Source organism: Lissotriton helveticus, chromosome 6 (genome assembly GCF_964261635.1).
Source record: "Lissotriton helveticus chromosome 6, aLisHel1.1, whole genome shotgun sequence".
Lineage (NCBI taxonomy): Eukaryota > Metazoa > Chordata > Amphibia > Caudata > Salamandridae > Lissotriton > Lissotriton helveticus.
In genome coordinates, this window is record NC_136067.1 from 133,129,851 (window position 1) to 133,157,373 (window position 27,523).

Here is a 27,523-nt window from a genome sequence, read left to right on the forward strand (position 1 = left end):
GATATCAAAGACTGTTTGGCTGTTTTGCAGGACTTAAATGAAACAAGAAAAAGTCAAAGCAACGTATTCCTGAAGCCAACGACCACTGAAGAAAAACCACCTGTCCCAGCAAGGCCTGCCTGGATTCCAAAGATTGGGGATCTGTTCACAGAAAAGATCGCGGACAAGAAGGAATTTGAGCCTTCATACCAGTACCTGTTTTAGCAATTAACGGATCAAGAACAGTATTACTGCCACCCCTTGCTGGAAGAAAGGAGAACAGGTTTATATCCATCAAACTGGTAAAACCACATCATGTGGCCAATCATAAGTGGTAGGCTGAGTGGACTCCAAAGATGTAGCAGACGCCCGAATCTGGCTACAATCCAAGAGGTTCAGACTGAGAGACGGATAACATTCGAAGACTCTGCAGCACAAAGGACTATGTAACAAAGCCATGGAAATTGTGCCTCTTGATACTCAAATAAGAGTTCGTCAAAAAACACCTGTCTACAATGATATTGCATCTGAGTATACTAATATGACAAGTGATCAAGTGATTCCATCGATTTCATCGAATCCAGAAGCAATCCCTACAATTGACAGAACTGCCTCTGCTATTTCATTAACTTTGATACATTTTCCGAGGATCCGAAACGCCGCCAGCTAAAAAAACATTCAAAATACAAAAACAGATCTCTTTCAACAACTGGAAAAGATATATCTGGTTTTACCATGGGTTGAAGTATGGATTGTCTTAGGTGTACTTTTTATTCTACTATGGTTGACTATGGTATTTACCTTGGGAATGCTGGTCAGTGGGAAATATAGTACAAAGGACACAGTAAGAAAGAACATCAACTTCCTCCTCAAGCCGCATAAATCATCCCATCGTGAACAAAGAGACTTGTCAGCAGTAAACATCACAGCCATTCCTATACCAGGTGGTATAGCTTGGGACAGAACTGAATATGACATTCTTGGTCCGGCGGAGCTGCTGAAGATTGCACACCAATTTAAGATTTTCTTGAGTGATTTTGTATCACCCAGCACATTTACATTTTCTGATGATTGGGACTTTGAGACTGTTAATAATATGATGTCAGACTTAGAAATGTCTGGAAAATCATGAATACTTAGAAGGTTCATCAGATTATGAACAAATGTACTGTTATAATCACTATGGTCATCATTTCTTGCATAGATCTGCAAACCCTAGAAATGTTTTTACTTATAACCAATGGGAACACTGTCCAACGCCACCAAAAGGTAGCTCAAAAACATTTTATGACAAATTTCCGTACTTTTTGGGCTTTCATATTTCCAATCCAGAATCATTTTACTTTAAAAATGTTAATAGGACAGGAATGAAAACTATGTTGACAAATACAAAGCAAATTTATTCTGCGGCCTTTTATGCTCAGCTGTCTACATTAGGTTTTGACTTTTCGAAAGACATCATTGAGACAAAAACTGTCTAGGGCACAAAAGACTGGCAGGTGCAGGGCTTAGAAGCTTTATTTAGAGCCTGCATTATCCCAGAAGAAATAATGTTTTTGAATGATACTGTTCAACAGGCATCTTGTCTTGGATTAGCTAAGATAAAAGATTTAAACAAACCATCAGTACCTACACCTGAAAGCAGTAACACTTCAGAAGGGGTGGGCGACGTAAAAACTATTTTACTTAACAGCAGAACAGATCCTGATTGGAAAAAATGGTTAATCTGGCCCATGGACACAAACAACTGTCAAGATAGATTCCTGAATAAAACACAAGGGTTCACATTCACTAGGCCAGATCCAAGATATTTCCAGAGACATCATCCGGGGATAGTAGCATCATACAGTGTGGGAATACTGTGCCTTGAGTGGCTACAAAAATCTATACTAAAGGAAGTAAAACAACACTTATCTTTACTTAAAGATAGCTTTCATTTGAGGGACTTCTTACAAGGACCTGCGAAACCGCATCATAAACGTTTTATATGAGCCGATATCTATGCCATGAATAATGAAGCATGGAAAACAACACAAGCAGAGACTGCAGAACGGATACGGAAAATTGATCGTATTAATTTAGAGAAATCTCTCTCTGTAGTTGACAATAGGTTAACAACTCTGTCATCCAGAATATATTCTTTGGACAGCATAGTATCCTCTGCCATTGACATAATAGAACAGGACTTGGTCATGTTACAGCATGGTCAGTTACAATTGCGTTCTATAATGCTTTTAGGCTGGACATTGCAAAACCTTCGTTCTGGCTATGTGGTATGGCGTCTAATCAACGCCACGTCATTGTTTTCTGAGTTTAACCTTACAGATGAACAAATCACTTTGGCACAGAGAGGGGCAGACTATACGGTGCTGAGCATTGAAAAACTGGAAAGATTACCATTAATTGTTTCTGAGAAGCCAACGACAGAATGGATAATGCATGCTACAATCACTCTGCCTGTGACGATTTTCCATTTTCAGTATTATACCAGCGGGCGTATATGAAAGGTTGGGTAGAGAATACATCAAGACATCCTTGGGTTTACCTTATACACACAAATGTTGGAGTGGGGGAAAAGAAGTGTTGCTTAGTGGTACAAATTGGGAAAACACAAGTGGTTCACTCTTATGTCGGGGTATTAACTTACACGGGCCTGCGATGGTTCCTTGAACAACTTATCCTGCCACCTGCAAGGTTTTCCAGCTGCAGTGATAGATCCAATTTTTATGCAGCTTTCTAATGGGAGTTACATTATGTTGAATGATCACAGCAGTTGTGGCATGTCAGCCAGGGTCACTTGCTGTATGCAAGTATTGTTTCCTAAAACGAAGACAGACGCGGAGTCGCCAGTATGGCCTTCACTGAACATCTTTTCTATTCGAATTGATACTTTAAGCAGACTGAAAGCCATTCTATTACAAAAAACTGCACTACTGACCTCGGTCAAAGAGACGCAGGATCTGCAAGTTGCAAGGACTTTTGCAGAGATACATACTCTTTTATATACAAACTGTTTTCCCCAAACAATGACACTGACTTTTGAAGTTAGCACACAGTGTTCTGACTCTGAATTCGACCTTCACTTTCCAAAACATACTCCTAAATTTGGTACTCTATTTTTCTATGATTTGATTTTTTTCCAAAATTGCTTAAAGTAGAACTATTTCTAGAGAACAAGAATTAGTTGAATACTTCTTAGGGACAATATTTGACCTTGTCCACAAGCAAACAATTTATATATTATGTCATGGAATGGTCTCAACCTTTTTCTTCTGTACTTAAGAGCCATTTCATAAATGTATGTTCATGATTCATTTGGATAACGTTTTCGAAATTTCATTCATTTCCTTTGAATGAACCATTGCCTTTAAATGCGTACAGCACAAATGCTCTTTTTGTGTACAACCATTTTTCGAATGCCATTTTCTTTTGTTGTATTTAGGATGGGTTTTTAACACATCATGTTTTAGATATGTTTTATGTGTTGAGAACTTAGTAATATTGTACATAAATAAGTGGAGTGTGTGTTGTATGGTGTTTTAGGATCAGAGTGAATTTTCTCAATTCATGCCCTTATATAGGTACAATTCACATTGCCATAATATAGGCATAGAAATCATTCCCTTAATTAGACATAGCCCATGCAGACCAAATACAGGCATGACTACTTCCAACCGTACCAAAAAGTCACAACACATTCTTGGAAAATCGGCTTAAGCAGTCAGGACCTTCCTTTGCTTGAATATTGATTTGTCCAGGAACTCATGTACTTTACAAAGAACTACTATTCCCTTGTGGTTATTTCCTGTTGTTATTATGCCCGACTTTACGTCAAACTGGACACCTTCAAGGTATAAATATGCCTTCACTTGCTCTAGCAAGACACGGTGGTTCGGAGCAGCTCGCTCCAGCAAGCGCCAAAGGAAGCCGACCCTCCAGCTGACACACTGATCGAGAGGCTGCATTGCAGTGTTTCCAAGCTCCCCTTGCGGGGTGTTGGGAAATCGAGTCCCGAGACTGAGATACCAGACCTCCTTCATTCTAAACTAAAGGTATGGAGATGATTAGAACCTAGAGAAACCTTAGATAGATTCTTGGCAAAGAAAAACTAAACCAATGCTACACCACACTTACTCCTGCCCGCGTACTAGACTTAGGTTAGGTACATTGGGGTAGGTGTATTTTAGAAGCACCAGTTGAGTACATTTAGCCATTGTTATTTATGTATGTATTTATATATGGTTTAGAAACCATACAATGCTCTTACAATAGTTTATATAATATTGTTCTCGCTGTACGCATTATACTTTGCAGTCTGCATTACGATTGTAGCAGTTCACTTTACTTGGATGAGAAAGAAGACTGTGCAATAAAACCTTCTATTGAAAATGCCCGTCTCTGTATTTCTCTGCACCTCTGTAGTAACAAAGCATGCACGAGTGACTGAGTGAAATACTTATCTATTGTTTCCGCGACTCTAGAGAAACATTTCTTATTCTTGCGAATCAAAGTTGTCATGTTTATGCGGTTGTCAGAAACTAATCCCTTCTTGTGAATTCGAGAAAGTTTCTAGTGGCCTCTGAACTAGCTGGCATTCACTATTAAGTTTAATATATTCTATAGAGACCTAGTCGACCTCAGTCCTACATCTAATCTATAGGATATATTCTTCCAATGCGCAGAGGCTATTGGGAATATAGGAACTACACTACAGTGCAGCGCACGAGCTTCCCACTTTGGGAGGACTGACAGAGCTAGACTTCTGCTGACTTTCTGGTCCAGCAACAAAGGTTCTCACACCTGTTGTGGCAATGGATGCTGCACCGCTTGTATACCTCGAGGGTCCACACCTTCCTGGTGATAGCCTTCCAAATGCGGTACAAAACAAATGGATGTAACAAAATGTTTCTACATCTATCACTAGCATGAATCATACGTTAGCACGCAACATACGTATTGTCACATGCTGACCTAAACAAATATCTGAATACACAGTTTTGCAGTGGCCTGTTCACTACCCTCATATCATGTCATTGCCTAAACTCACTATTCCAGGCCTGGGATATCATCTAGCCTAGGGGGCTCCTACATATTTTGTAATGAGTCCTATTTCTGTTCAGTGCAAAAGATTGTCAACTATTGAAGGCTAAACATAAATACTTACAACATAGTGAATACTGGCCTCTGTGAGTAAGGATCCTGCTGTTTGGACATGACAACGTTGAAATGGGAGTAAAATGAAAGGAAGTGTTAGCTCAAGAAGATAGGTAACTCTCCCTCTCAACTGTCATCCATTTAAAAGCATGCAAGGCATATTTTTTAGCATTCCTCAAAATTTGACCTGGCAAGGATATATGTTTATGAGAGATATTCCTCAGTGCTTCAGTTGTTTGTCCCTGTGACTCAGTGCCAGCCTGGCCCATTATTTTTGAATGAGCACTGCTCATTGTCAAGCCTTGTTACCTGCAGCCTGATGATAAGGATGTCACCCGCACACAGTCTTCCCTTAACTTTTACATGAAACAATGCCCATCTAATAAATTACCTCAAGGAGGTGTGCTACTCTGAAGGGGTCTGGAAGATACTGTAGCTCCCATACAACTGTTTAGAGAGCCCAGATCTAGGCTGAGTAATTTGTGGGCGAAACACCTAGTTAATATCATTTTCATTTGGCTTGTACAGAAAAAAAATGTATGTGCAGTTGCAAAGAGTATATAATATATTATCTAATTTCCATGATATGAGTTTTCAACTTATCATGTGTAATTTAAACATATACATAGATATCTCTCTACATACACACCAATTAGAATCTAGGCCGTTAAACACAAAACACATACTAATGTTGTTTTTTAAACATTGTGAAGTGCTTAGAAATCCCCAACATCATTGTCCTCTGTAAAGAACAACATTTAAGACACTTCACATGGGGAACTACATTTCACTTAGGAACTCAAATGGACATTGTATCCTGTATTAATGGAAAAAACACAGTTAGACAGACTCAAATATACATTACAGACATGTGCCTGTTCCTCTGGCGTGCGTAGAGCTGGCCAAACAGGGAGCAGACCTCTTGCGACAGCAATTCCAGCTCCACTGGCAAGAAGGCAGGGGCCATCTGACCTGCTCGACCTGGCACTGTTGCTCTCAGAGGTGATAAACAGCAGCAGAGGAGGAGGTCTACATGGCAGCAGTGTTAGGAGACCAGTGAGCTCGTTTTTCAATGGCAGCATACATGTATGTGCCATGTACGATCATCAGCGGACCTGGACATAGCCAATGTCCTTTGTATGTTAATTTCCTCAATGCTTGCCTATTGCTGTGTCTGTCATGGAGTTTACTGCCTGCTATGGGGTCAACTTCCACCACACCCTTCTGATTTCAGATGTCCTATCGGCAAGTTAAGGCACCCACCATTTTAGAAGTGAAAAATAGTGTGTTGGTGACTGTTAAGTGCATCACCACCATTCAAAAGGGGTGCTAGTTTCTTTACATTTTTAAATGTGGATGATAACTCATTTTTTTAAAAATAAATATTTATATGTAGTGCCTTACTGTGCTGAATTGTGATATTTGTGTGGTGTTTACACCTCCGTTGACGGTATTTTGGAGGTAAAAATGTGTCAATAATACTTTTGAAATGTAATATTTACACTTCATTTATTTTAAATGTATTTATGGCCATAACTGTCATTTGTGAAGAATAAAGGACAACAGGTTAATGTTTGATAATATGCAGTAAAACCATATTTATTTTCTCAAACTACATGACTGTAGTGTTAATTATCAAATATGTTACTGTGGAAAATGTAAAACATTTTCAAATGTTTTTCCAATGCAGACATCCAAACCCTAGGTGAGTGAGAAGATAGCCTCAGATGTACCACCCATTTCCAGACCTTGCCACTATGGAAGAAAGTGATATAATCAAGAAGTTCAGATTGAATAGGCCATCCGATCCTTCCAAAACACTGTGTCAGTATCTGGTGGAATGTCAGTGGTGTGATACAAGAAGTTATACCTTCATTGATGAGATGCATCAACAGCTTCAACCAGTTTCCTCAGCAGCAGGATTTAGCCAATGTGAAGGGGGACTTTTACAATTTGGGCCACTTACCACATGTGGTTAGAGCAGTGGATGGCACACAAATTGCTTTAGTGCCACCTCACACCAGAGAACAGGTCTACTGGACTAGGAAACACTTCCATTCAATCAACGTGCAAGTTGTCTGCTTACCGGATTTGTACATCACAAGCGTTTGTGAATCTCTGCCCATGATTCCTTTGGACTATAGAACAGCTCCCTACCTATGCAAATGTCTCAACTCGATCTGAGAGGGCATGGCTTGTTGTTCAGTACAATCTTTCACAATATTGTTTGAGAAATTTCCATTAGAATAATCTGAAATTGTGTTACATTTTTGACACTTTTTTGTCTTCCTTCTAGGAAACTCAGCTTATCCCAACGGACGATGGTTGTAGGCACTGTTGAGGAAACCAACAACGCAATCGGAAGCTCACATCAATGAGATTCATGGAAGAACATGGCAACCAGTGTCGCTGACATTCAAGCTCTTAAATTTCAGATTTAATTGTCTGATAAAAACTGGTGGAGCTCTCCTCTATTCACCCAGCAAGGTGTGCCAAATCACAGTGGGCTGCTACATGCTCCACAACATCGCCCTGCGATGGAACATCCCTAACATCGCAGAGGATGGATACCATGAAGAGCCACCGGGTAAGGATCGAGAAATGGCAAATGAAGACGATAGTGGTTAAGCAGAAGGAGAGGACTTACCTCAACATGTCATTGATGAATATCTTCTCAAGAGGGTAAATATATCTTTACATATTATCATTTTCACCAACAATTGATGTGATGATGACAGAAGTGTGTGGTAGTAATTTTTTTAGAAGGGCAACATCAAGGAAATTCTGGCCAAAGGTGTTTGCTGAGCAAAGTTTAGGCAGATTGATTACTCTATTCAGTTACATTATTTATATCTGATTGTTTTGTGAAACTGTGTCCTCCAAAAGTTGACTTTGGAAAGTGCCTATTATGTAATGTTTGCTTGGTAATCATTTGTTCTGATCTGTTTTAGGTTCCTTCACTGTGTCAACTTAATTTGGACATTTCAGAGTTGTGACATTCTCAGGATTATGATGCTGTTTCGAAGTACAAAGGAACATGGGTTGATCTTTGGAAAGATAGACACAGACTTTGGATGTACAAACCCTATACCAAGGCACTGTGATTAAATGGAAGATTTCAATATCACATTGAACTTGTTCTATGTTGTATGTTGGCCCTAAGGCAATATGTGTGCCATTATTATCTCAAAACATGTGGTAACCGATCCAAATCATGCTAATCTCCCTTCACACTGGTAAAATCCTCATTGTGTCTCATCATTTTAGGACATATGTATTGTGACACACCACTGAAACATTGGTTGTGACATTCTACCAGATACTGGAACAGTGGATTGGAATGTGTAGTTCTGCAATGTTTTTGTCTATTTGGAATTATTGATGTGGGATTCCTTATGTGAGCCACAAGATCTGGCTCAAGCTAATGACATGAATCAATGATAATTTGGTTATCAAATCGTATTCTTTTGGCTATATCCCCTTCTTTCATATTGGCCAGGTCTGGAACTTGAAATGTGAAAACTGGCACCGAGTGTTAGTGTCATGTATGGATTGTTATGTTAGTTAAAAAAATGTTGACAGACAATTATTGGTCAAATGGAATAAACATAGTAGTAGATGATTTAATGGTGAATTTTTGGGGGCAGTCATGGTGAGGAACTTGAGAAAAACATTATCTACTTCCAAATATCTATGTTTACACAATCATTTGATTCTTGTCATTGTAAATATATAATTGAAGGAAACAAATGCTTTTATAGAGTTGAGATATAAATGTGAAGAAATTAAACAGGGGGAAAATAAAAAAGCAAGCCCAGTGGCGTAGCAAGGTCCGGTGGTACCCGGTGTGGTAAATTTCTTGTTACCCCCGGCTTGACAAAATGGCTAAAATATGTGTTTAAAACACACGTTTTTGTCATTTTGTCACCCCCCTCAGTGATGACACCCAGGGTGGCCCACACCCACGCCCCCCCCCCCTTCCTACACCACTGAGCAAGCCAAAAAGCGAATACACCAGTCATGGGGAATGAAACCATAGATGTAGAGCCAAAATTGTTTGAAATCCAAAGTCCAAAATACGACTGGCATCAAAAAGGTAAATGAATGAATGAATGAATACGCATTTATATTTATAAATGTGTCTATAAATAGTTAACAGAGTGAAAGGTAGTCACACACTGGAGGAAATTAGGGTTGGGGTTTCTTGCTGGTGGTGGTGGTAAAGTTATTGCCATCCTCTCCTCCTGATAATCTGGGGGGACGTCCCCTTCTGTGGGGTAGGGGTATTTATAGCTGCTGGGCCTGGGGGATGCAGGTGGTTCTTCCTGTGGCAGGGCCTCCCTTCCTGTGGCAGATGTATATGGGCCAGATGTGGCAGACCACAGCGAGGGGTACACAGTGCTGGGAAATCCCTTCACATATGGGTGTGAATCTCCTACAGTATCCCAGTCAAGGAGCTCATCTTGGACTTCTGATAATTAATCTCCCTCAGCAAACTACTTCATTTCCCGGAACTCAGTGAGTATCTGGCCCATCATGTCTTAGGACTGATGATAGGCTCCCAAGACTTAGTCAATAGTGGTCTGGGTGTGAGTGACCTCAGTGGCCTGATTATGCATGCCCACAGAATTCCTCCCACAGCCCCTATCCCCACTACCATGTGCCCTTAGCCCAGTGTACCCCATCCAACTGGGTCCTGGCTGAGCTAGAGCAGATGGTGCTGTAGTCTCAACATTAACTAGGACTGGGGGCACTCAAATGGTGTTACGATGGTAGGAACACAGAAAGTGAAGGCTTCAGTTAGCTGAGGTTTTATAGCTGGGGTGAGATGTGTCATTGTGGACACAGGGAAACTCACTGGAGCCGTCTGCCCAGGCTGAGCAAATGGACCATAATACTCATCGTCATACAGATTACCAGGAGTGTTGACCTCACTGAAGACTTGACCCTGAGCTGGAATGGAGGTTTCTTTAGTGGCAGATTCCTGGGAATGTGCTCTGCCAGTTGGACCTATTGAGAAGTGTTTTATTAGGAAAAGTGTGGATTATACATCCAAATCTATTGAGACAAACCATGTAGATACCTAGAAATAAAAAAGGTAGAGATTATTTTGTATTGCTTTCAATGGTATTAAACATAACACCCTAAAGGTTTGCAATTTCAAAAAGTACATCCTCAAATAAGCAGGTGACAATATGTCCTGAAATGTTTATGAAGTGATAAAGAAGTATACCAAACATCCTAAAAAACATTCAACCCAACACAGTGGATAAGTCTAATGTGTAATTGACAATTCCAAGGCTTAGCTGACTTCAAAGCACACATTTACACAACTTGGATGGATGGCTAGCAGTAGTCATCATGTGAACTGTGCAGAGTACATTTTTGCAATTCCCACTTATATTCAGGATAGAAATTTTCATACCCTCAAATTTTTGGAACAACACAATTTTATTTTTGAAACTCATGACATAAAGTCAATTGGTTGAGAATTACGAGATAACATTCCGTAAACAACACAAACCATTTTCAGAAGAGAGTATTGAGTAGGGATTGATCAATACATGACACTTTACCACATGTGGAAATATGTTAGACACAAGAAAATGAGCAATATGATATAGCAATATTCTTTTGACAAAACAGAAACAGGGCATCAGGGTTGTAGTAATTTCAAAGACAACTTCCCAATAGTAGCAAAACGGTTGGTGGGACATGCCTATGGACAATATGCAGTTGGACACGGACAGACACTTACAATATGACACATATATAGAAAATGGGTTATTTGGTGTTCTTTGGTAACATCATGTGACTTGTAATGATGATTGACACCTGTAATCTTAGATGCAACACAATGCATTTACACAAACAATTCAAATTAACTGATACTAATACTGTGAGATTTCTATGTTAGAAAAATCTGTGCAGAACATATTGGCAACAGCTGAGTTGAGAACAAACAGGACATTGAGGTTTCGTGAGACTTTGTAAAGTGTAACTTGCTAGACTCCACCCCACCTGGTATTCCTGTCAAGCCTCTAGGATGTAGAATGTGCAAGACCTTCTCTTCCCAGGGATGACACGGTGTTTGGGGCTTCGGAGAAACACCACTAGTCCTGTTGGCATCCAGGTGCTGCTTGGAGGCCAGGGAACTTACCCTCCCCTGCAGGTCATTCCACCTCTTCCTAATTGCCTCCTGTGTGCACAGGTTGTTCGCTACAGCATTCACTCAGTTGAATATTCTGCCCCACAATTGTCTTTCCTGAGATGGGATGTATTGTGGATCTGGGCTCCAAACAATTGTGGCTTCATGCACCATGCTTGACAATTCTCCCTCAGTTAAACAGGGATTAGGGGGGCCTGGCATTGTGCACAAAATCATGATGAAATCAAATTAATTAACCACAAGGAAATAAATGAAAGACGTAATAGGACAAGAAACTGTCAAAGCAGCAAAATTACCTCACTTTACTGGCAAATGTTCTGCTAGAAAATGTTGTGGTGCAGTGGAATGGCAAAGGATCATGGTCTGAAAAGGAATTTGTTTAATAGTGTGGTATGCAGGTGTTTCTATTTGGCCAATGGTTATACTAGCATCCATCCAATGGCCACAGTGATGGTGCTTTGTTAAATGTGTACAGCAACGGACTCCCTCTGTCAGGGAACCACCGCTAGTTGACCACCAGCACAACGGATGAATGATAGTACAACGCGATCATTTTGATCGCAGTACTTTACATCACGGATTTTACAACGCAAGTTGTTACAACGACTTGCGTTGGAGGGCGCGGATTGTGGAGTTTTATAATTTTATATTCCAACACCAGTCCACGTAACAGTAGGGAAGGTGTTGGAATATAAAATTACAATATTCCTTAACCAACGGCGCCATCCAGCGCAAGTCGTAGTAACGACTTGCTTTTTAATGGCAGCATGGTAAAGGTCGTGCGGTGTAAACCCCGCGTTGTAAACGACGTTTACCCAGCACAACTGTGAAATCTAATTCTGCTTGTCTGGAACCTGCCGCCCTACAATAATGAATCACTGTCGACTTCGTTCTTGAGAACACCACCACAGCGGCCTGGCGGTAAGACCGCCAAGATCTAAAACAGGCCTTAATTCTTAAATCTTAAATTTGTTGTGCACTACTATACAATGCCTCTTGGCATCTGTGAATTTAAATTTTTAATTGTCAGAAATGGCTGTTCATGCTTTGTAAATAGTTTTCTATGTTTAAGTCTTTCGGAGTTCATCATTATCATTTTGTACACTTTTTACCTTAAACCACTTCCTTCTTGGCTGCTGTGTTGCAGGTATTGGAGGATGTGCTACTGTTATTGCTGGTTGAGAAGGTGCTTCTGTTCGAACTGTTGTCAGTGCTGCTCCATCATGCCTTACAGCTCATTGGTCCTCTGTTGCTTTGTCGTAAATGCTGTGCATTTTTCGAAAGCCATGGGCCCAGGCTTGCAGTCTGTGAAAGTGGACTTATAGCTCTTTGCTTCTTTTGTTTATTCTCAAAATTGCCTGCAAAAAAATCAGATTTGTTAATCAACTCTGAACACAACCACCCTTACAAAGCATTTCTATGTACTTACTGACAGTAAATAGTAATTCTATGAAGAAGCATAACTTCTCAGCAGGCAGCCTATTTGCATTCTGCCCATCAACATGTAAATGCTTTTTGTGTACGCTTCTGCAAAAAGCATTTCAAAGGCTATACATTGTAAAATATTTATTAGTATTATCTAGAAACCTTGGCTTGCATTACATTTTTAATACAAAGTAGGTAAAAAATGTTCACTGTCATAAACTTCTCTATATGAACACATCTTTTAATTTTTGCGCTGAAGCTTGTTAGCATTGTGCATTTTCATGTTCAGAATTTCACATGCATGCCTCACATTAAGATAACCCTCAAACAAGAGCAAATTTGCCCTGTTCAATTTTACATTTCGTTAGAACTAATGCACTGCCTTTTGTTGAAGCATATAAACCTGATTAATAAAAGCCTATCAAACGTTTGACACATGTAATTAAGAATTATCATGTGCAAGATCAATCTGAGACAAAATTAAGTATATTTTTATTCTGTTCCTGTGAAAGTTTTAATAAAAAGCACAAACAACACAGGAGTGGCTAGTGCAGGTAAGAGTGGTGGGGCCGGGTTGGGGGGAAATTCGACAGATTACCATGAGGCAAAATTAAATAAATAATGGATTTTCCCTCATCGTCGTTGAAATCACCCCCCACCTGGCCCCTCTGCTCTTACCTGCACTGGCAGCAGCTGATACATCATACCACTTCTATGATATTGGTTCAGTGAGAGGCAAGACACATACACACAGGATTGGACAACTCATAAAATGAGCATCTCAGGAAATATTCTGCTAAACACTCTCCAACTGTACAAGCACAGAGGAACAATAGCACATGCTGTTTGTGACCTGTGATGAGGTGGATGTTTTGTTCACACCTGTATCCAGGACTGTGTTTCACATTTCAAGGCTCTCTTGGGTGACCTCTTGTGTAAAGCACCGGTCCACAACAATATCAAAGATTCATTCTCTAGAAGTGTTCAGCTGATCAAACTCTGTGACACCTGGACCCTGGCGTTTGGCCTCTGCTGGAGAGAGAGTTGGCACCCTAGAGGTGTTTTACTGTTTGTGGCAACCTTTGCAGTGTCAAATTTGAAATCTCCAATTACCTGTAAAAATCTACATTAGAAAGGCTTTTACCTCAGGGGGTGTGGCCAGCTATTTAAGATGGTGGACGCGTTTCAAATATGCTCTGTCTCCTTCCCCTGTTTATCCTGCAAAATCTCCCTGATCTGTATACTGGTCAGGACATCGGCGGCTGTGGATGCTAACCTAGCACAGCCGGCCTCGGCGATTACATTCCGGACCCCTCTGAAGAAGTGGCGGCAAAGTGGTGGCTCCATGCTGCATTGGTGTCTGGGCCCTGTTACTGCTGCGCTGCCATTGCCATCCTACCGCACCTACCTGACCTGGATGGGGGGGGGGTGGTAGCGTGAGTATCAACCATGCAGAGAGTGAAGGGCAGCCGCACCTGCCCCTCCATGCAGTAACAACCTGGATGAGGCCTGGGACTTATGGAGCCGTGCCCGATTTGAGGATCGGGACAGCAAGGCTGTCTGTGGCTGCACCCTGCCCAGGTGTGATGACTCGTGGTGCTCCGGGGTTCTGATCTTCAGTGTCCAGCGGACCGGGTGTGCGATTGGGTGTGCCCTGAGCCCGCATCCTGGTCTCAGACTACGGCTCACCCATCGAGCTCCTGAACTGGCTCCTAATTGCAGTAGCAGTGATGTTGAAGCCGCCACTCACCAGACATCTTGGCCCAAATGCCCTACGCTCCACACGAAGTGAGTCCTGCCCTGCCTGGCCCCAGCCAGAGGCCCGTGGGTGCTGGGTGGGGTCTGGAGGTCGATTGGGCCTAGGCCCCTGCCCACGCAGCGGTTGCGACCACTCTCGGGTTCCCTCCCCGCTGAGGCATGAGGCTGTGCTGCTAATAGCAAGAAAAATGGGACCCCCTCAAATTGCAATTAGGTCAGGGAAGGAGGGGAATGAAAAAAACACAGCATAAATAGATTTCCCTCTTAGACCATACTCATTTCAACACGAGATACTTCATCTGCTTGTCTCCAATAAGTCTCAGAAGTACAATGGTGACAATCACACAAGATATATCATTACAATGATTATTTATTCTGTTTTTATTTTTACAAACAATATTTATTCATTTTTACTATCAAGGCCTCACAAGGTCCAAACTATTGTTTGTCCTTTTTTTAAAATATGACAAGAGTATATTTCATTTTTTCTTTGATATCTCATTTCATTTTCATTACAGAAATAGCATAATTACATAATTCATATAAATAGAAAAAGAAAAAACAAGATATTATATACACAATATGCAAAAAACAAAATAACAATGCCCTCCCTGGATACACAGCACTCATCTACCAAACATACTCATACATAAGTTCACCCTCACCAAACACATTCACACACAAATCTGTACAAGGTTGAATTCTAATTGACAAAGAAAATTCTCTGTCAATGTATGTGTCATAAGACACTAGATGAATATCCGCACTTTAGAGTGGTCGACGCGCGTTTCGGTGGTACTGATGGAGCGAGGTTTGAAATTAAATTTATTTGGACTCGCAAAATCATACTTCCATAACATTGAATAAAAATACTAATGTTGTATGTTATATGTTAATTAACCCAACCTAGATTAAGTTTGCACCACACATGAACACGCGGGAATTAATTACATGTGCTCTTGTTGCATTTGCAAATCTGTTTTGTAACATATGATTAACATTGTTTTGTTTGTCATGTCTGTCCTATTGTCTTTGTCACTACTAAAATGCAGCTGATTATTCATGGCATGTGCTTTATTATATGTGCTTATATGTTTGTTATATGTTGTGATTGTCTGTCTGTGTATCATTTAATCATCTTTTAATTCTTTCAGATACATAAAGCTGGGCTATATGAAGAATGGTAAATATTTTATGTGCTGCTTTATTTGTTTGCTTCTGCTAGTTGTCATTTATTAATGGGATAATCACTAGCAGGGAAGGGTGGGGAACAGAAGGGTTTGTTTTATCTGAATTAATCACTCTTTTTGTGTTTGTTTAAATAATAGGCCTAAAAGTGATTTGAGGCCTAGCTTTGGTTCTGAATCTGAAGAGAAGTTGGTCGGCCTGTACGTGAGCAGAGTTGGAGCCAAGTGCAGTCATCTTGGAAACTTTCCATGGAGAGTTTTATTTTGCTTATTTCATTGAAAAGACTGTGGCTCTGACATTTGAAAAAAAACTGTGGTTCCTCTGACAATGGAACTTGTTCACGGACTGCTCAGGATGTTCTTTTCTTAAGGCCGAGGAAATGGCAGGGTTGATTTTGTCGAGCTCTGGTGGAAGTCAAGAGAAGCAACTTTTTAATTTGTTGCAAAGACACTCGGAAGCTGATGTCACTCTATGTCAATGGACAATGGCATGGTGACGCTCACACCCTGGACGTAGTGATTTTGGTGGACTGACAGACAGCAACCAATCAGAGTGCTGAACTTTTAGAAAGAATTACATTTTAGTTAGATTAGCGAGCAAATAGGGTATAAAAATTGGCCTCTTGTAGGGATCGGGGCTGACTGATTCCTGAGGGCGAAGTGCTGTTCGATTTCCCATGGGCTTGTAAGCATTCAACTGTTTATTCATTTATTTTCCCTTTCAGGTCAGAAAGCTAACTTAGGGTCTAGGGCTATGTTTTCTTTAATTCATTATTTTATGCTGAGTTAAACTGTCAGTTTTTGAATCAATGATTAATGCAATAAAGCTTACTTATAAAAAATTAAATGCTGATATTAATAAAAAGCTAATTGAATTTATGCAATTTTGAGAATTTTAAAATAAACCTTTAACATGACAAGCTGGTCTTGTTTATTGAAAAGAGTTTAAAAACAACATATTAGATCCAATTGCCTCATGTTTTAGCTGCTCTGTTGTTTCTTATGGGCCTGGTTTTGATTAGTAAGTGAGGTAGTAGATAGTGATGTCATTTATAAAGAATTTCTGTTGAAGCGCTACACCAATTTGGTAGCATTCAGACGGTTATATGTTGTTTTTGACATGCATGTTACATACATGTTGGTATAGACATAGGATCAATGTTTAACATATGTTGAGTTTTTTTTTTGATTTTGTCAAACTGTTATATGTAGTCTTAAGGAATTTTTCCAGTAGTGTGAAAAGTTCCTGGTTAATTGCCGGCAAGGTAGTGTGACTGGAAGAGTTACACAGTGCATTTGTCTGTTTCAAAATTGTGGTATAGAATATATCACGTGTTGTGGACGTACAACAAGTTTAGGGACCTTAGATTGCATGGTTGAATGTATAGTGAGGATTGCCTATGAAATTGTAGCATTAAGCAGAGGGACCTGGTGAGCCTGTTTTAAAACTTTCTGTGAAAAGAGTAGTAGGATTTATCCAAGCTTGAGAGAAGGGTGAGATAGCGTCGTCTATTCTTATCAACGCCTGACGTTTTCTGTGGTTGGTTCAAGTCCTGCCAAGAATCCGTGTATGCATGATTAGGGTTTTCTTGTTTGAAAGTGTATGAATGTTTTTGTAAACTGAAGGGTAGGGTAAGAATTACTCTATTGACAATTGAAACTATTCTGTGAGAATAGCGTCGTCTATTCCACACTAAGAATACTTGAATGAATGTGTAAAACTATCTCTCTGTTAGAGAAGCAGACAAATGTTTTGTTTCCATGTTGTTATTAATTGCGTTTTAAAAAGATAATTGGAAAGTGTTTTTGAGCCTTTATGGTAAAGAATACGCTATTTTAGAGTATTGCGCGTTATTTTAAACATCCTAAAAGCATTCTGCGCTCTTTAAATACATTTAAAAGTGCCCCGATCGAAAATTGTAAGGGAGGGGCTGTTTTAGGAGTGAAAGCGTGTGAGGAGAGACTGAAGCTGCAGCAGCTGCCTACGTCAGAATTGCCGCGCTCGGATTGGCTAAAGTGTCAGAATTGTTAATGAAAAGCTGCCCTCTGATTGGTTGAGGCGTCGCTATGCTGTAACAAGCTAAACGTCCACTTTTGCTCCCTTAGTTTTAATAATGCTGCTAAATTAAAAACTGATGCGTGTAGTAAGTGCACTGCTTAAAGAATAAAAATAGCTGTCAAGTACCCAAAGCGTCACAATAAAGTTACACTCCGATTAATTAAAGTGTTTGGAGTGTCTTCTGCCGAAAATTTTTGTTTAAATAAACGTCTTCGAAATAAATGCCCGCTTTATTTTAAAATTACTTCTTCCCAAACGCTATTATTTATAAAGAAGAGTATAGCGCGCTCTATTCAAAAAAATAATTTTTTGTGAGGGAGGGGTCGTTTATTGAGCGAGGAGAGAAGGGGAGAGCTGCCCCAGCTGCAGCGGCTGTCTACGTCAGCCGCCGCGCTCCCATTGATCCAGAGGCAGACGTGTCACAGATAGAGCCGCGCTCCTATTGGGCGAGGCTCCGTGAGCCCCGCTCTGATTGGGCGAGGCTCTCCCATTTGATAAAATATGACTGGAGTGTCTAAATAAAGAAGCGATATTATGGATTGAGATGCGATTAATATTGAAAATTTTGAAAGTGTTCCCTGTTTGAATTTTGTTTTTCTTTTGCAGACTGCGCTATTTTTTTTTTTAAATTATTGGTTAATTACATATAGTGAGCGTAGCGTTGTGAGCTCGTTTGCACTTCACTTTTAAACATCCTGTTCGATTTGATTTGTTAGTTACATGCTGATGTTTTAGATTGAAGCTAACTATCGCGCGAGCATTTTTTGTGAAGGAGGGGGGCTGGAGCGAGTGAGAGAGCTCTGTCAGCTGCAGCGGCTGTCTACGTCAGCCACCGCACTGTCATTGGGTAAAAGGCCGACGCGTCATACACGGAGCTGCGCTCTGATTGGGCGAAGCTCCGTGTATTAAGTGGAGACTGAACCTCTGTGTAGGTTGCATGGGAGAGCCGCGCTCTCATAAGGCGAGGCTCCGGCGAGGCCTTTGTGTATTAATAAGCTGTATTTCCTTGGCCTGCTCGCCTCCCTCGACATTAAAACATTTACGAAGGGGCCGCGCTGTGATTGGTTAAGGCCTTGCCAGATCGTACACCTATTGGCTATTGACGTGCAGCGTCACATAAGGGCTGCAACCTCATTGGCTGAGGCTCCGTGAGCCCTACTCTGATTGGGCGAAGCTCTCCCATTGAATCTCGGTGTCAGGGAGGAGTCGCGCATTAGATGGTCGTGACGTCTGCTGTCACGAGAGAGGAGCTGCGACCTGATTGGTCAGAGCTCCGTGTAGTTAGACTTCCTCTTCTTCTTTCAGAGGGAGTACTGGCGAGCGGGGACTGGCTTGGATGAAGATTGATTAGTCTGTTGCTATTGTGAAGCGCTCTGTAATGTCCGCGCTATAAAAAAAAAATAATGTTTTTTTTTTTTTTTTTGTACAAATAAATAAATAAATTCATTAAGAAAAGGCTTGCTGTGTCCTGATTGGCTAGGGACACTGCAGTGTCATACAAAGGCCGCAACCGGATTGGTTGAGGCTTCGGCAGATATTGTGGTTGGTTGAGCACTGTGTAACCACAAGCTGATTGGGTAAAAACACTCATATTGATGCACATTGTTTACCTTTTGTCGAGTACGCTAGTAAATGCCCAGAGGTTTATTTTAGTAACTGATTAACATTAAAAAGTGAAATTTTATAAAGCATTAAATATTACAGCAAGTAGGTATCTTGATTATTTAACAATAGCAACAAAAGTGAATAGAGTTTATTAAATAAAAGATAATTAATAAATAGTTATCATTAAAATTGTAAATTGAAAAAAAAAAAGTTATAGTAGAAACAGAAAAACATTGTGTCACAAACATGAGTTTTTGGGATGATTATGAGAAGAAGCCTTCATGGTTACAAAAGGTGAAAAATTATTTTAAGCCTGACAAGAAAATTGAAACACGTGGTGGTAAATTACTTCATAAGTATAAAACACCAGCAGCATATATGGAAGGCGAATATGGTTACCATACTGTAATTTGGTTTGATAATTGGATGCATTATACTAAAAATGATGGCGTACTAGCCTGGCCAGAAGATGGGTCATTTAATTTGAAGGTTTTACAAAATTTAAGAGGAAAAATGATGGATCTTGTGCCAAAGCCAAGACCTACACAATTTGAAGCCTTAGTAGAATGGGAGGTTGAGATGATGGAACTTGAATGTGAAAGTAAATGTACAGCACCTAAATATTCAAAATATGTTGTAAATAGAGAAACACATGAAGAAAAAGTAAAACGCTGGAGAAAGGCAAACATGTATGAGGGTTTGTATCCAGTGAGAATAATGATTACTGAAGATTTACAAGGAAAAGTAGCTGGTAAAAGAATTGATGAAGAATTAGATGATGCAGTTTTAGAAGATATTTATGCAACCAAAAGCAAACCGCCTCCTTATCAAGTAGGTTCACAATCTACCCCGAGAGTTTCTACAGAAACTTCTCCAAGTGCACCTCCTAGAGAAGTTGAAGAAGGTTCTCCAAGATTTTTGAAATTACCTGAAAGAATAGGATCAGTAAATAATTGTAGTACACCCAGAGAGAGCAGAGTCTCACAGGAAAATAATTTTGTGAAAAATCAAGAAAGAATACCTGTTAGTATTCCAGAAATTTCTAATTACAACAGAGCGAAAGAAGATTTAATTCAACAATTAACAAAAGGCATGGAAGCAGTGACAGTACCAGTTACTATTGGTCCTGTTGTACCAGTTTTTGAACAGGGAATAAATAGACAAACAGCTTTAACAGTTCCATTAAATACAGAAATTCAAAAGGTTGCTGAGAGATTTTATTCAGAACTTTCAGAGATTCATAGAGAAAAATCTATGATGCCAAATTTAACTTTAAATGAAAACTTGTCGAGTTCACAAGCTCCATCAGTGGCAGTTTCAGATTCAGGTTTGTCTGAGAAAAGTCTGAACAGAATGGAATCAACTCAGAATGGAATGAGTCCTGAAGTTCCTGATTATAAAAAACTTGATGTTGCTAAATTAAAAGCTGATTTGGAAGAATTAATCATTGGCACAATTGGTACTGACAATTTGAAATTATATCAGGATGATGAATTATTGTTCATCTGTAAAAGTATTCAGTGGAAAACAAAAAATAGGTATGAACAACTGGAGGAAATGGCTGCTGAATTAGAAATTGATTTGAGTAAACAGAAACATTTGCAAAAACATTACAGAGTGGATTTCTCTGAAAGGGACATTGACAATCTAAATATTGCAGGAAGAATGACACATATAAGAGAATTAATACGTTTTCTCAGAAAATTAGGGGAAATAGGTAAATGGAGAATGAAATGGTCTAAGAAGGATCAGGAAAAAAAATCAAGAGATAATGTTGTTTCTGAATTTCCAATGAGGGAAATAGCTGGAGGAGGGTATGTACATGTTCCTTGGTCTAGACAGGATATTCTTCTGTTTACTAATGATTTTCCAAGGTTGAGAGAGAAGCCAGTCGAGTGGTATCGACAGGTAGACAGATTTATAAAAGTATCAAAAGTTCTGTGGATTGATCTGGATGGATTCTTTGACATTGTTGTCCCATCAGATCTCTGGACAGAATGCAAGATTTCTATAGATTGGCCAAAAGAAGAACCTCCTCGAGATCCAGTTACAGGTGCACCAGCAAAGGATGTCATGGACATTTATAATAAAGTGATTTATTGGTTGAAAGGGAAAATTCCCCCAAAAGAAGTGGATTGGGTTAAAATTGATAGAACAAACCAGGAACCAAAAGAATCAGTTCATTCATTTTATGAAAGGTTACTGTTGGTCTTTAAACAGTATAGTGGTTATGAAAAATTAAGTGAAAAGGACATGAGCCACTTTATATACAGATTTGTATATGGCCTGAGACCTGAAATTGGAGACATGATTAGAAATGGAATTGTATGCTGGAAAGCACTTTCAGTTGATGACATTCTGAGAAAGGCAAAATATTGCAGTGATGAAATAGATGTGAAGCAGAAAAATCTCAAGGAGAAAGCGATGTGGGCACAAGTGAAGGTAGCAGAACAGCAACAACAACAGTTAACTTCCATGCAGCAGCAGACTCAAGGGAAATTCAAAAACAATTTTAATAATAATAAGCCAAAATTTAATGTAAATTTTGAAGAACTGAAACAAAAGCTCCCATGTTTTAATTGCGGTGAAATTGGACACTGGAAACGAGAGTGTAAAAACCCGTCCAGAAATTTTAAAAATAATTCATTGAATCCACAGGTGCAGTGTGAGTTAAATCCGCAGCAACAGCAACAGCTACAACAGCAATTAAATTAATTGAGTCAACAGCGACAGCTACAGCGACAGGTAGCGAATCAGCAGAGCCAAATACAGCAAGGCCAGTTTCAGCAGCAGAATCAGGTACAGCAAAATCAAGTTCAACAAAGTCAGATACCTCAAGCACCTTTTCCCGGTAGAGTTAACACACAGAGATTTTCTCCTGAAACAGGTTTCTGTGGAGGTAATTTGGTCAAAGATGTGTCAAAAGTTAACATGTCAAATGTTTCTCAATTTTGGTTACAAGACAAAAGTGAGAGTGATTCTTCAGAAGATTACTCATGACGGTGCCTGAGAGAGGAAGAAGAGTGTGTGCTTGGACCCGCTCTTGAGGTAGATCAGTCTGGTCCTTTTGTGAATGGTAAAGTGAATGACAAAGATATCACTTTTCTTGTGGACACAGGTGCTACCCGTTCTACTGTTAGATCAGCAGAAATAGAAAACCTTCCTCTCTAAGGTGAATCAATTCAAGTTGTAGGTGTAGCTAATCATCAAATTAAAACAAGCTTGACAGAACCAGTGAAAGTGGAAATAGGGAATTACAAAGACAAACACAGATTTCTAGTTTGTGACAGCAGTCCTGTGAATCTGTTGGGTCGTGATATATTATGCAAGATGAATTGTAGAATATATTGCTCACCAGATGGTATTGAAATACAGACAGCAGAAGAAGATGGGCTTTATAAATTAACTATGTTGATGGTTGAAGAAGAGAAAACTTCATTATTTCCTGTTTTTAATAAAATTGATTTGCCAGAAGAACTCAAAAAGCCAGTTAATCCAGCAATTTGGGACCTAACAGGAAATGAAATGGGTCTTATGAAACATATTGATCCGGTAAAAATCACTGTTAAGCAGGGAATTGATTTTCCAAATGTTCCCCAATATAAAATGAAAGCTGAGACAATAGAGGGTGTCATTCCAGTGATTGAAAAATTCATAAGTCAAGGTGTGTTAAAAGAAATTGAAAGCAGCCCATGTAATTCACCAATTATGGGTATTAAAAAGCCAAATGGAACATATAGAATTGTTCAGGACCTGAGAAAAATTAATCAGATTGTTGTTCCATGTTGTCCAATTGTTCCAAATCCTGCAGTAATTCTTTATCAGATTCCACATGATGCAGAATGGTATACAGTTATTGACTTGTGTAATGCCTTCTTTACTGTTCCCTTACACCCAGAAAGCCAGCAGATTTTTGCTTTCAGATTCCAAAATAAAATCTTAGCATGGTGTCGTATTCCTCAAGGGTATACTGAAAGTCCATCTATCTTTAATCAGTTATTAAAGAAATCTCTGGAAGATTTGGTGTTGCCAGGTAATTCCACATTGGTACAGTACATCGATGATTTGCTTGTGGCTGCCAAAACACGAGAAAATTGTGTTGCTGATACCATTACCCTGTTAAATCGTTTGGCAGATGAAGGACACAAAGTGTCACCTGCAAAGTTGCAGTTTTGTAAGCAAGAAGTGAAATACCTTGGTCACAGAATTGCAAAGGGAACGAGAAAAGTGACAGCTGAAAGGATAAAAATGATTCGAGCAATTCGACCTCCAACAACTCAGAGACAGATGAGAATGTTTCTGGGAATGGTTGGATATTGTCGACAATGGATCAGTGGATTTTCAGTAATTGCAAAGCCATTGCAGAGGTTAACAAAATCAGATGTAAAAGATCCGATTGTACTGAATGACATTGAGTTAGAAGCCTTTGAAAATCTGAAAAGATGCTTGTGTGAAGCACCAGCATTAGGCATGCCAGATTATGACAAGGGTTTTGAGTTATATTGCAGTGAAAAAGAGGGATGTGCCTTGTCTGTGTTAATTCAGAGACATGGTAATTTGAGGAAACCAATTGCATATTTTTCAGCAGTCCTTGATCCAGTTGCAAAAGCATTGCCTGGTTGCTTAAAAGCAGTTGCAGCAACAAGTGTTAGCTTGGAACAAAGTGAAGGGATCATAATGGGATTTCCTGTGAAAGTTTATGTTCCACATTCAGTTGAAATTCTTCTTACCAGAAGTAAAACACAACACCTTACGAGCAGCAGATTAACAAAGTATGAGAAAACTATCTTGGGAGCAGATAATGTGTCAATATCAAGGTGTGTGAATTTAAATCCTTCCACACTGTTGCCTGATATTAAGAATGTTGATGAAAATTTTGAGGAACATGAGTGCTTGGATGTCATGGAATATTGCACCAAGCCAAGGCAAGACATCAAAGATGTACCTTTACCTGAATCTGATTTGGTCCTTTTTATAGATGGTTCCTGTTTAAGATCAGAAGGAAGTGTATTAAAAGCTGCATATTCAGTATGCACAGTGGCAGAAGTTAAGGAAGCTTCATGTCTTGAAGGAATTCGTTCAGCACAGGTGGCTGAATTAATTGCTTTAATTCGTGCTTGTGAAATTTCAGAAAATTTGAGGGTTACCATTTTTACAGACAGTCAGTATGGGTACGGAGTTGTGCATGACTATGGACAGCTCTGGTCTCAGAGAGGCTATATGACATCAGCAGGTTCTCCTATTAAAAATGCAATTTTTATTAAAAGATTAATTGATGGTATACAGTTACCAAAGGAAATTGCTGTGGTAAAATGCGCAGCACATCAAAAAGGTGAAGATTTTATCACCAAAGGCAACAATTATGCAGATGAAATGGCAAAATTCTGTGGGAGGAATAATGTAGTTAAGGTGGAAGAAAACAAAGAAAGTGGTTCAAGTTCAGTGATGCTAACATCTGTTGTTGAAACATGGCAGGAAATTAGAGATTTGTAAAATGAAGCTGATGATGAAGAAAAAGATACATGGCTGAAAGCAGAGTGTAGGCCAAGAGATGAGGATGGAGTTTGGACATACAAAGATGGCAGGGTAGTCTTACCAAATTGTATGATTGCTGACATGGCCAGATTGTATCATGGTCCTGGTCATATTGGGAGAGATTCAATGATCAGACTTTTTAAGGAAACATGGTTTAATACTAAGTTTAGGACAATTGCAGAATCTCTTTGTCAGAGGTGTGCGACTTGCCAACAAATGAACCCAAACAGGAAATCAATTGTGGGAACTGGAATCATAGGTCGGGAGGGTGGTCCTTTCACCAGGTTATAGATGGATTTCATTGAAATGCCCATACACAACTGCTTGAAATACGTTCTGGTAATTGTTTGTTTATTTTCAAGATGGGTAGAAGCATTTCCTACACGTCATTGTGATTCAGTTACAGTAGCAAAGTTACTTCTTAGAGAGATAATACCAAGATACGGTTTCCCTGTCACTATTGAAAGTGATGGAGGAGGACATTTTGATAACAATCTCATGAAATTGATTTGTGAAGCACTACACATTGAGCAGAAAATACATTGTGCATACAGACCAGAAGCATCTGGGGTGGTTGAGCAGATTAATGGAACAATTAAGAACAGGATTGGTAAAATGTGTCTTGATACAGGTATGAAGTGGACAGATGCTCTTCCACTTGTTCTAATGATTTTGAGAAGTATTCCTGATAAAAAGACAGGTTTGAGTCCTCATGAAATTATTATGGGTAGAGTAATGAGACAGGCTTTTGTACCAGTGGGAAAATTGTTGAGCATAAATGACAGTGCTGTTTTGGAATACTGTAAAATTTTGTCTGAAATAGTAACTTCTGTGTCTGATCAGGTGGGAACTGAGGTACAATCAAAGGACAAAGTACAGACACACGATTTGAGACCCGGAGATTGGGTTAGAACAAAAGTTCATCGGAGAAGAAACTGTTTGGTACCGAAGTGGCAGAAACCTAGACAGGTGATACTTGTGACAACAAATGCAGTGAAATGTAGAGGATTGAAGAGGTGGATACATCCAAGTCACACTATTCCGATACCTACACCTGATAACTCTGATGAAGAGAGTGACACTACAGATGATTCAGATTCTGAAGATGAAACAGAGGTAATTCCAGATACTGAAGATCGACAAGGAGGTCGACATCTGGAAGAACAGACTGTGAATGGAGATTTGATCAGAAAGAATTTGGAAATCATTGAAATCAGTTCTGAAGGTGATGATGATCTGATAATTGTTGAATCTGATAAAGAAAGTAAACAAGAGAAAGAGACAATAAAAGAGTCTAATCAAGTTCAGAATAAAGACCTGGAGAGTATCGAAAGGCAGACAAGCTCCAAAGGCAGGAACGAAATTTCTGGATCTGGGAAGTTGAAGGTGATTGAAGAGGAGAATGAGAACGAATTACCAAGTACCAGTGACGGAAGGAAAAGTGATGTTCCTAATGGAGTGAAGTCGCTGACTAGAGAAGATTCCAGGTCAAAAGTTCAAGTTTCTGACAGTGACTCTGGAGATAGTGATCCAAATTCTTGGAAAGAAAAACTGAAGAGGTCGTGGAAATCGGAATGTAATGTGACTGAGCCAAAAAGGAAAATTCTGAGGAAAGGAGATAGCTGGCCAACAGAAAACAAAGGGTTGAAGGTCAGATTAGTGAAAAAGTCAAAGGAGCAAGTAAATGAGATCTCAAGTCAAGGAGATCCTGAAGGGAAAGTAGAGAAAGGAAGGAAAATAGAAGTGGTTTCTAGAAGAACAAAGAGAGTACTGAAACCAAATCAAAAATATAAGTCACCTGAATGGACTTATATAATAGTACCACCTATAATTGAAATAAGTAGCAGTAGTCAGGAAGAAGTAGAGGAAAACAGTGACAATGATTGAGACATTGATATGTTAGAATCTGGAGTTTAGGGTTAAATTTAGGTCACTGGCATAAGGCCGAAGAAATTGTGTTAGGAGACATTAGGTCGAAGATTGAAGAAAAAGTGTGACGCTAGGTCGAAGAAAACTTGTTAGAAGGGTTTAAAAAATAAATAAATAAATAAATAAATAAATAACATTTTTTAAAGGGGGGTGTTTAGTTACTTTTTGAAAGAAAAATATTAAAAAAAATTGTTTTCCATTTTTGAAAAAAAAAAAAAATGCCTTATGTTATGACACATAGTACTACCAAATGTTCAATCTTCAAGAGATGCTGTAAGATGACTCTGGTGTGTGTGCTCATGTTAATTCTGCTCTTATTAGTTTTAGCTGTTATTTTTCCTTTTGGAATTGATAAAGAGGGGTACAAGGTTAACATGACAAGCAAAGCTTCAGTTAGTCAAGACAAACATGGTGCAACAAACAAAGCTAACAAGATAATTGATCATAGACCTGAAATTCATCAAGATAGATCTGTTGGTGATTTTTCTAGCAATACATTTTCAAGGCTTTTGGGAGAATATGTTAAGGTTATGGGAGTCAAAGACTGCTATATTTGTGTAAAATTGCCTGCTTCTGTTTCTGAGGGAGTGACATACAATATGCTTCCTCTTACTTATGGCATAACTTGTAGTGTGATAGCTAGCTTATTTTATCAAACTGGTCGCCTGGAATATTATTATTCAAATTATGATGAAATCTTTGCTAACCTGAAAATAGAGAATG

At 39.3% G+C, this 27,523-nt stretch overlaps 1 long non-coding RNA gene across 1 annotated transcript in view; it reads right to left on the reverse strand.

The window, feature by feature from the left end:
* LOC144761246 (uncharacterized) overlaps positions 1-27,523 on the reverse strand; it is a 221,622-nt gene that overhangs the window by 24,288 nt on the left and 169,811 nt on the right. Inside the window, exon 3 of the long non-coding RNA XR_013595643.1 lies at positions 12,415-12,660. This is a non-coding gene — a long non-coding RNA (uncharacterized LOC144761246). The remainder of the gene's footprint in view (positions 1-12,414; positions 12,661-27,523) is intronic.